We start from the raw sequence: 8,525 nt of genomic DNA, 5'->3' as shown, positions 1-8,525 counted from the left end.
TCAGGTTTAAGATCACCTGCCTGATTTCAGGCTGGAGAAGTGAAGATGCTCCAACAGCCAACAGTGATCTCATCTGGAGGAACTGGAAATAACAGCAGCGTGTTTTATAACCCTGTTAGTGCTAAATAAATATCAATACACAGTTCAGCTCATTTTCACAAGATAGAGATCTTTTGAGAGTAGGGGTCAAAGAGCACTCAGGATCCTAGGAGAGGGGCATTATGCTCAAGATTTTGGGCTACGCTTGGGGCTCATATACACTCATATATACTCATGCAATGCCTGTACCCTAATAATATTTGGAATTTATAAAATTCAGCAAGCTGCCTTTACTTGAGTGTCACTACTAACAGGAATATCTGGCAGTACAGATATTTAATCCCTTCTGATTACAGTATCATATGCTCATGAATAGGTATAGGAGGCTGTTAGGGTGTATCTTTCCCTCAGGTATCCTCTACTTTCTCTGTAGCATCACTTGTCTTAATATACTTTGCAAACTCTTTGCATTGCCTTTGAGATTCCCTGACTCATAGAAATATACTGTGTGTATTGTTTTCACTTCTTCTTTTTATGTTCTTATAAGTGTCCTGCACTGTCTCTCAAGAGAGAAGTTTGCAGTTCTAAATTCTTTTTCTCCTCTTGTGTGAAGATCTGCAGCAGGATTTCATTCGAATTATTTCTTTTTATTTATTTATTAGTTGCTAATAACTTTATGCACAAAAAGTTGCTGTCACGACCATTTCCCTACCTGAAATTGTGGCATTGGCACTGTATTTTGACATACAATATTACTTTCCAGTATCTTCTCTTTTCACCTCTCCACTTGAGGGGACACCTTAGATTTTATTTCACTTACAATAATCACTCCAGTCTGTTTCATTTGTGCCCACCATTTCAAAATTTAACAAATGCACTGCATTTCTCTTCTCCTTTTCTTACAGACATTTATAAGCACTTCAGTTTGTTGATACTTTACATGTTCCATGTATTTCTATCTCCCTCTGTTGTGTGAGATTCTTATGGTGGATGCAATATGACTCCTTGAGAAAGTCAGATCTGATTTTAAGACTACTATCCCACTTCTTCCTATAATTAAACTGAGCAAAAGCAAAGAAAACCATGAGCATTTTCAGAAACCCCAAACTTGAACCAGTTTATTTTTTTACTTATTTCCTTAAGTTTAAGCCTAAATAAAGCAAGAAAGTTTCTTATTCATAAATATTTTGTTGACCTTTTATAGTCTTCTATGCTATCTACCCCTTTTCTTACCCACTCCTAACATGGGAAGGAAAGCTTGCCATCATTAAGATTTGTCTATTTTCTGTTCTATTTTAAAACTCCTGAACTTATTCTCAGCATATTCCACAAAGCAGAGTCATGTGTGTCTGAGTTGTTCTGGAAATTCCCTGGCATTATTTAGGAAAACTCTCAGTTTTATTATAATATCATCAGCTGGATATCCAGAGATGGATGATGCTATCCTTTCCTGCCTGAAGCCCTATTAATTTTTTATTTCCTGAAGGGCCAACAAAAGGATTGGATATCCATTTCCTTTTTCAGTGTTTTTCTTTTAATTATTTTGGGAGATTCTATTGTCTGATAAGGTTGTCTCAATGTCATTACCTTTTTAATGACAAAATATCTATTGGAGTTACTAAGTTTAAAATGTTCTGTATGCCATGTCTTAGTTTTGCTTTTTTGGGTTTATCATCTCTTATTTCTTGACCTGTCCTAATGCTTTTTGGTCCTCATCATGCCATTTGCCTGGTTTGCCTTCCTTCGTTCTTCAACAGTCTCGTAAGTCTTTGAACCACTGTCTCAAACAAAACCAAACAACAGATACATGTGAGGTTGACATTCATGTAATTTATCTCACCAAAAAGTTAGATGTTTAGCCTGTGTGAACTGTCTTAACTTTCTCTGGTGTTAATCCGGAGAGAATGGTACTTCCAGCCTGTGATATAATCTATACAAGTTTCTAAACAAGGTGGAATAAATCAGTTTCTGAGTAGATTTGCACTGGACATGTCCAGTCCTTTCCATTACTTTTGAGAATGAATGAATACTGACTTTATCTAGATGTCCTGCACACATACAGCTGAATTTGGAAGAGGAAAATTTTATAATTCCCATGTTCCCTAAAATTCAAAATTCAGCAAAACCTACTGTATTAAGACATATATGTTCTCTCCTGCCTTTGAAATCAACTGTCATTTGATAAAGGTTTTAAAAAAAGTTACAAGATAGAGGTGCTATCTGCCAGATGAACATCAGCATTTATTAATTCACCTTTGGAGTTCTCATTATTTTCCTCAACCACTGCCTGTCTCCTAGAAGCAGGACATCTGGCAACAAAGTGAGAAAATTAAATCCAGAATAACACACTGGGTGAACCAAAGTAATATAGCAATGGAGACAATAAAGGCTTTACTTTCTTTTTTTTTTAATAAATCTTGTTTGGTGTGTTTTGTGTCATTTGTGGTTACAGTATGGTAGATTTAGAGCATGTGAGGCCACAGTTTCTAAGAAGTTTAGTATTTGGTACATCTGTTAGCTGTAATATCTTTGGCACAGGCCCCAGTGGTGTAATTTACCTGAGTGGGAGATGTGAGTTCCAGCATTTTTGAATAGAGAGGTCTTAAAACAGGGATCTTCTATATCCTGAATGACTGTTTCAACAGTCTGATTGTAATATATACATGGTAGCACTGTGAGACTTTTTTTTTTTTAACACAAATAGTAATTCAATTGTCTGTAGGTGCTTCTCACAGTGCAGAACTATAACTATTTAGGTGCTGAAGCCTACATGACTAGATTAGTCTAAGCATCCTTTCACTGTGAATAGAAAAAAACATCCAAAACACAGTTCTTTGCAGATACAGCACATACAAAGTGAGATAAATCATCTTCCAGGGATACTCTCTACACTAAACATGGAAAAATCCAACTTTTAAAAACTCAGTTAGAGGGAATAAAAAAAAAAAAAGGCAGTGAGAACCTAGATGTTCAAACAGGGAATTTAGTTTTGCGTTTGTTATTTGTTTAATGTACACATGATTTCAATGCTGTGAAAAGTTCCCTTAAACTAGAATAAAGTTAAGATTTCATGTATCTTTCCCATGTTGTCTGTTGACTGCCCTGGCAATCCTCCTTCACAGTGATTTTATTGCAAGAGTCTTGCAGCACTATCTCTACCAAACCTCTGTTCCTGACCAGGAGCACACACTGAAGCTTTGGGCACGACTCAAGAGGAAAGACACATAACGCAGTTGATGCTCAATAAGAGCAAATGGAAAAGTTAAACAGTCATTAGATAGTGAAGTAAGCCTGTTACAAAGCTTGTGAATATTTCAACAGTACCACTCTACTCAAGTGGATCCTCCATTTCAATCCAGGTCAGCTACCAGCAAGCACAAAACATAAGAAGGGAGGAACCTGCAGCGATCAGATATCACATAGAGACAACCACTGGGAAAGAAAGTCCTTACTTGCCATGATCACAAGCCTTACTGAGGCAGAAAGAGGCAGAAAGAACAGCACTGGCCATTGGCACAAATTCTTTCTTTATTTTTTATAGTGTATCTCCTCTCGGTTGACAGCTACTCCAGACATTGTGCTGCCGGTAGGAAAATGCAGGTGCTTAAGAAAGAAGCAAGCAGTAATACAGACATCTGTTTGGTTGGGTCTCATGGAAAATCTATATAAGCCACTTGGAACACACAGCCAAGCCTTGAGCAAACATTTCACTGAGGCAGCTAAGCGACATCTAGAGATTCAGTACATTGGACGGAGAAATATCCTTAACTCAGCAGCATTTGTTTATAACTTAGGCATAATGTATGATGCAGCTTCTGAGCTGTGTGATTTATCCAAACATCTAAAAGAAAGACATAACATTGCCAGAAGCTTATTCTGGGGTGTCAAAGCAAATTCAGGTTTTTACATCAATGGCTGACAATCCTGGCTCTTCTGCTGAAGAGGTTGTCAGTGCTTTTCAGAATATGTTCTTAAAAAAAAAATCTCTGCACTAGGGGAAATGTCTTAAAAGCATTTACAGAGAATTTTCATGGAGTCTTGAAAATAACATATATTGTGAAATGCTGTTCACAAGAGCATTGAAAATTAGCACTGCTCTGTACAGTATTTCTTGGGAAAATCACTCAATGTGATTACATACCTCTTGATAGGAGGTGTTGCCCTCCACCTTTTTTTTTCTAAGAAAATACACTTTGCAGCAGCTTAATTTGTGGTAGCAACCTGAAGTAAACATACATAAGTACAAATCCTTCAGATAAATGAGAAATTTGATTTCTTAATGCTATTTAAAAAAAAAAAAAAGAAAGAGTGCAACGAAATCTGATAGAAAACAACAAACTTGTTTTTGTAGTCACATCATATACCCTGGGATAGGTCTTTTTTCTCCAGTCAGTTCAGTCTTCTGACATCTGGCAACAAATTCTCACTTATACATACCTTTGCGCTTCATTCCCCTTTCTTATAAAACTGGAGTTTGTTTTTCTGTTCAAGTTCAGAAAGGCCAGAGGTTATCAGATGAAAAAGACATAGGGGAAAAAAAGGCCATCAATCACGTAAGTAAAGATACTTATGGGAAAAGACAGACCTTAGAATGAAAAAACAGCCTTTATTTTGACATTTCAGAGCTCAACTTCAGTTTCTGCCATTGCCTTCATACAGCTTTGAACTACTACACATGTTATATGGAATCAACTCTTTTTAATACCTAAAACCATCCTGGGTTTTCCTTGAAGGAAAGTAGCCACACAAGGTTTTGGAAACTTAAGTAGTTATCTAACATCTAACAGAATACATTTAACACAAGAGGAGAATACCTCAGAATTATGAGCTTAACCTGTAGAAGAACTGCTTCAAAGTTCAAAATACATGAACTTTCCTCCTCACATAAATTGTGGACACCACTGTTCTGGGACAGAATTTATGTTATGTGAACTTCATTTAGCCTAACTACATTACCCAAATCAAATTAAGTCAAGTCTCTAAAGAGAAATTTAAAACTTGACACATATTCCTCACTTGACTTTGTTACACAGTAGAGTTTGTTAGTAATTAAATGCTGACAGGAATGTCCAATTTAAATGCAAAGGACCAGAGTGGAAGCAGATACCAAACATGCAAAAAGAGGCAAACAAAGAAACAAAATATTTAGCTACATTTAAAGATACTAATGTAGAAATAAATGAGCTAATATATGAAGGCCATTGCTCCTTGACTCTCACAGAATTTAATAAATATGCAATATTGTTTTGTGATTCTGTGTTACTGCACATCTCCCCTCATCTCATCCAAGAAAAGCCAACTGGAAATGGTAGGTTTGGTTTTCTAGTTACGCATTCCTGAGACACCATAGCAACCATGCAGCAGCCATGGAGTGGAAGTTCTTATTCATTTGTAGCCTATTCTTAAAGGCTTATGCAGAAGAGACAAAGAACAATGACTTTCCAAAATATAAACCCACTGTGATTGTTCACCTATTCAGATTTTTCCAGTATCATAGAATCATGGAATGGTGTGGATTGGAAGGAACATGAAAGATCATCTAGTTTCAACACCCCTGCCATGATCAGGGAACTTTCTACTAAACCAGGTTGCTCATTGATCCAACCAGCCTTGAACATTTCTAAGGATGGGGCATCTACCACTTCTCTGGGCAATCTGTCTAGTGCCTCACCACCCTCACAGTAAAAGATTTCTTCTTAATATCCAATCTAAACCTTTTTCTGTTTAAAGCCATTACCCCTTGTCCTATCACTACATGCTCTTGCAAACAGTGCCTTTCCTGCTCTTTTGTAGTCTGCCTTTAGGTACTGAAAGGCCACAATTAGGTAACCACAGAGCCTTCTTTTCTCCAGGCTGAATAATTCAAATTCTCTCAGCCTTTCCTCATAGGAGAGGTGCTCCATCCCTCTGATCTGCTTTGTAACCCTCCTCTGTACTCATTCCAACAGGTTGATGTCCTTCCTGTGCTGAGGACCCCAGAGCTGGATGCAGTGCTCCAGATGGGGTCTCATAAGAGCAGAAAGACAGATTCGCCTCCCTCACCCTGCTGGTCACAGTTCTTTTGATGCGGCCCACGACACAATCCACTTTTTGGGCTGTAAGAGCAATATAGAAACTCTTCTGTGCCTTCAGTGACCCACACTAAATTTTGACAAAGCAGTGATTTTCCTCAAATCCTTTAAAAATAAGAAAAATAACCCTGTCTGCTGGTCCTCATGTTCCTAACTGACCAATGGTTAGGTTCCAGATCCTGACTTTTCCTTCACACAGTTGACTATGTATAAGGAGACAAAGTTAACTATATTACTACTAGGCCAAGTCAAGCAAATAATTTTATCTGCATTCAGTTCACAAGCTGTAACATATTTCTCTACCTTACTGGAAATATTATAAGGATAAATTAATTTAAAATTTGTGAGATGCTGAGAATGCACATTGATGATTTAAAAAACAAACAACAAAACATTAAATAAAGAAGCTGTGTGTATGAACCACTGCTGACCAGTGTTTCTTATACCACTCAAATGTCACCCCAGGACAGAAAACAAACTGAACTAGAGATAAAGAATTCTATGTACAATATACCCTTTGCTGGGACATACAGCAAAGTTCTTAAGGTCCTGCGAATGCTCTCATTCCCACAGTCTCCATAAGGTCAAAGTGGTTTTGCACAATTACTAATGACAGTTTCCTAACCAAAGCAATCTCCTCGGTATCTCTGACTGATGGGTGGGTTGTGATTTAGTAGTTATGGGTTTCAGCAGCACCTAAGTCAAACACTATTTGTTGTTTATAGTTGCTTTTCTGTTAAATGGAAAATTATACTCTCCCAAAAAGACTAAGTTACTGTCTTTATTTTAACATGGTACTGACTGACATATGCCAATTTACTTGTCATCATATTCAACACACAGTATTAACATTTTCCTGAACTGATTTAGATTTTTTCTCACAAAACAAGTTCTAATAGTAGCTCCTTAGGGCTATGAACATGTTTTTGCTACATGATAGGGTGAAAAAAATAAAAGAAAATCCATATTTATTCATTATCATATGTATAATTTACATTGGGTAAACTGGAAAATGCTTTCAAGAATCAACTAACATGAAAAGCATATTTGATAAACACGAATCCTTTTTATAATTTATACTCTGTTTTTCCAGATTTCTGCAATATATTCTGACTTATATCAGACTTTGTTATGATTTAAATATAAAGATATTTTTTAAACTAATAATACAAAACTTTATCAAGCGAGACTCTCTAAAAAGACAAGAAGGCATTTAAATACATAACTTAAAATGTTCAGAATTTTAGCTGTAAGCACAGAGAATGATATACCCTATTTCTGGGTTTCAAAACTCAAAAGCAGGGATTGTATGTGCACTCATTTATAAAGCTTTCTAATCTGTCAGTGCATCAGATAGAGCAAGCAGTTAAACTCTTAGCTTCCAATTTTTTTCAATTTAAGAACAACAGAAATTTAGAAGCCTCAATTTATTTTTTTTAATATGTAGCAATACACAACAGTTTTTAAAACCGTGAAAAACATAAAAGCAAAGGAAGAATGAAAGCACTTGCAAAAAGCATATGCACTTGCATATTATCATTCTTGTAAGTGCTTCATAATTCGTGGAAACTGAAATCTTGATATTTGGTTCATACCTGGGACGCGAATGGACACTGCCTTTGGTTAACAGTCTTTAGGAGCAGCAGAAAGAAACACACTCAGGTCCCTGGGCTTTACTTCAGGTTAGTGTACCATTTTGACTCAACTGTTGTCCAAACCCCAGGATTGGCTACTCAGTGCAATCTCACACCCAGCAGTGCACAGGCAGCCAATCCCCATGCAAAATATGAGCAAGGTCATAGTAGTGTAACACACTCCAATAACTCAGAGATTACAAAAGACATTAAAATTCTGATGCCTCATTCATAAGGAAAAGATTGTAATGAGAGCAGAGAATGGCACAACATTAATTCATTGTGTGACAAAGAATATAATGAGAATGGGAAATAGTACAAACATAACTCATTCTTGTTACAGCTTTAAGATTGTAATGTCATGGTTCATATCACATACTTAGGAAGAAAGGTATGGTAGAAGAAGAGTTGCAATATTAAATATAGCTAATATAGCTAATCTGAATGCAGCACACATTACTATAAATGCAATATAATAAAAAAAATGAAACATTACGTAGAAATGGTTTGTTAAAAGTGTTATAATTTCTCTCTATACTTTTGTTAACAATTTATTAATACTGCTGACATTCAGGGTTGGAGTGTGTGTGTGTAGTTATTAAAAGAGCTGTCCTCAAAATCTTTTTACTCTTATATATCTTTATAAATCAATTACAATTAAAAATAAAAATATCAAGAACAGTATCTGTGTCTTTCATGATGCACATTACAAATATGCCAAGACACAGGCAGTCATGTTTAGTCATTATTTCTGATATAGTGAAAAGAAATAAAGCCATAA

Source organism: Lepidothrix coronata, unplaced genomic scaffold, assembly GCF_001604755.1.
Source record: "Lepidothrix coronata isolate B3197 unplaced genomic scaffold, Lepidothrix_coronata-1.0 Scaffold150, whole genome shotgun sequence".
NCBI lineage: Eukaryota > Metazoa > Chordata > Aves > Passeriformes > Pipridae > Lepidothrix > Lepidothrix coronata.
This window is presented reverse-complemented; position numbering follows the sequence as displayed.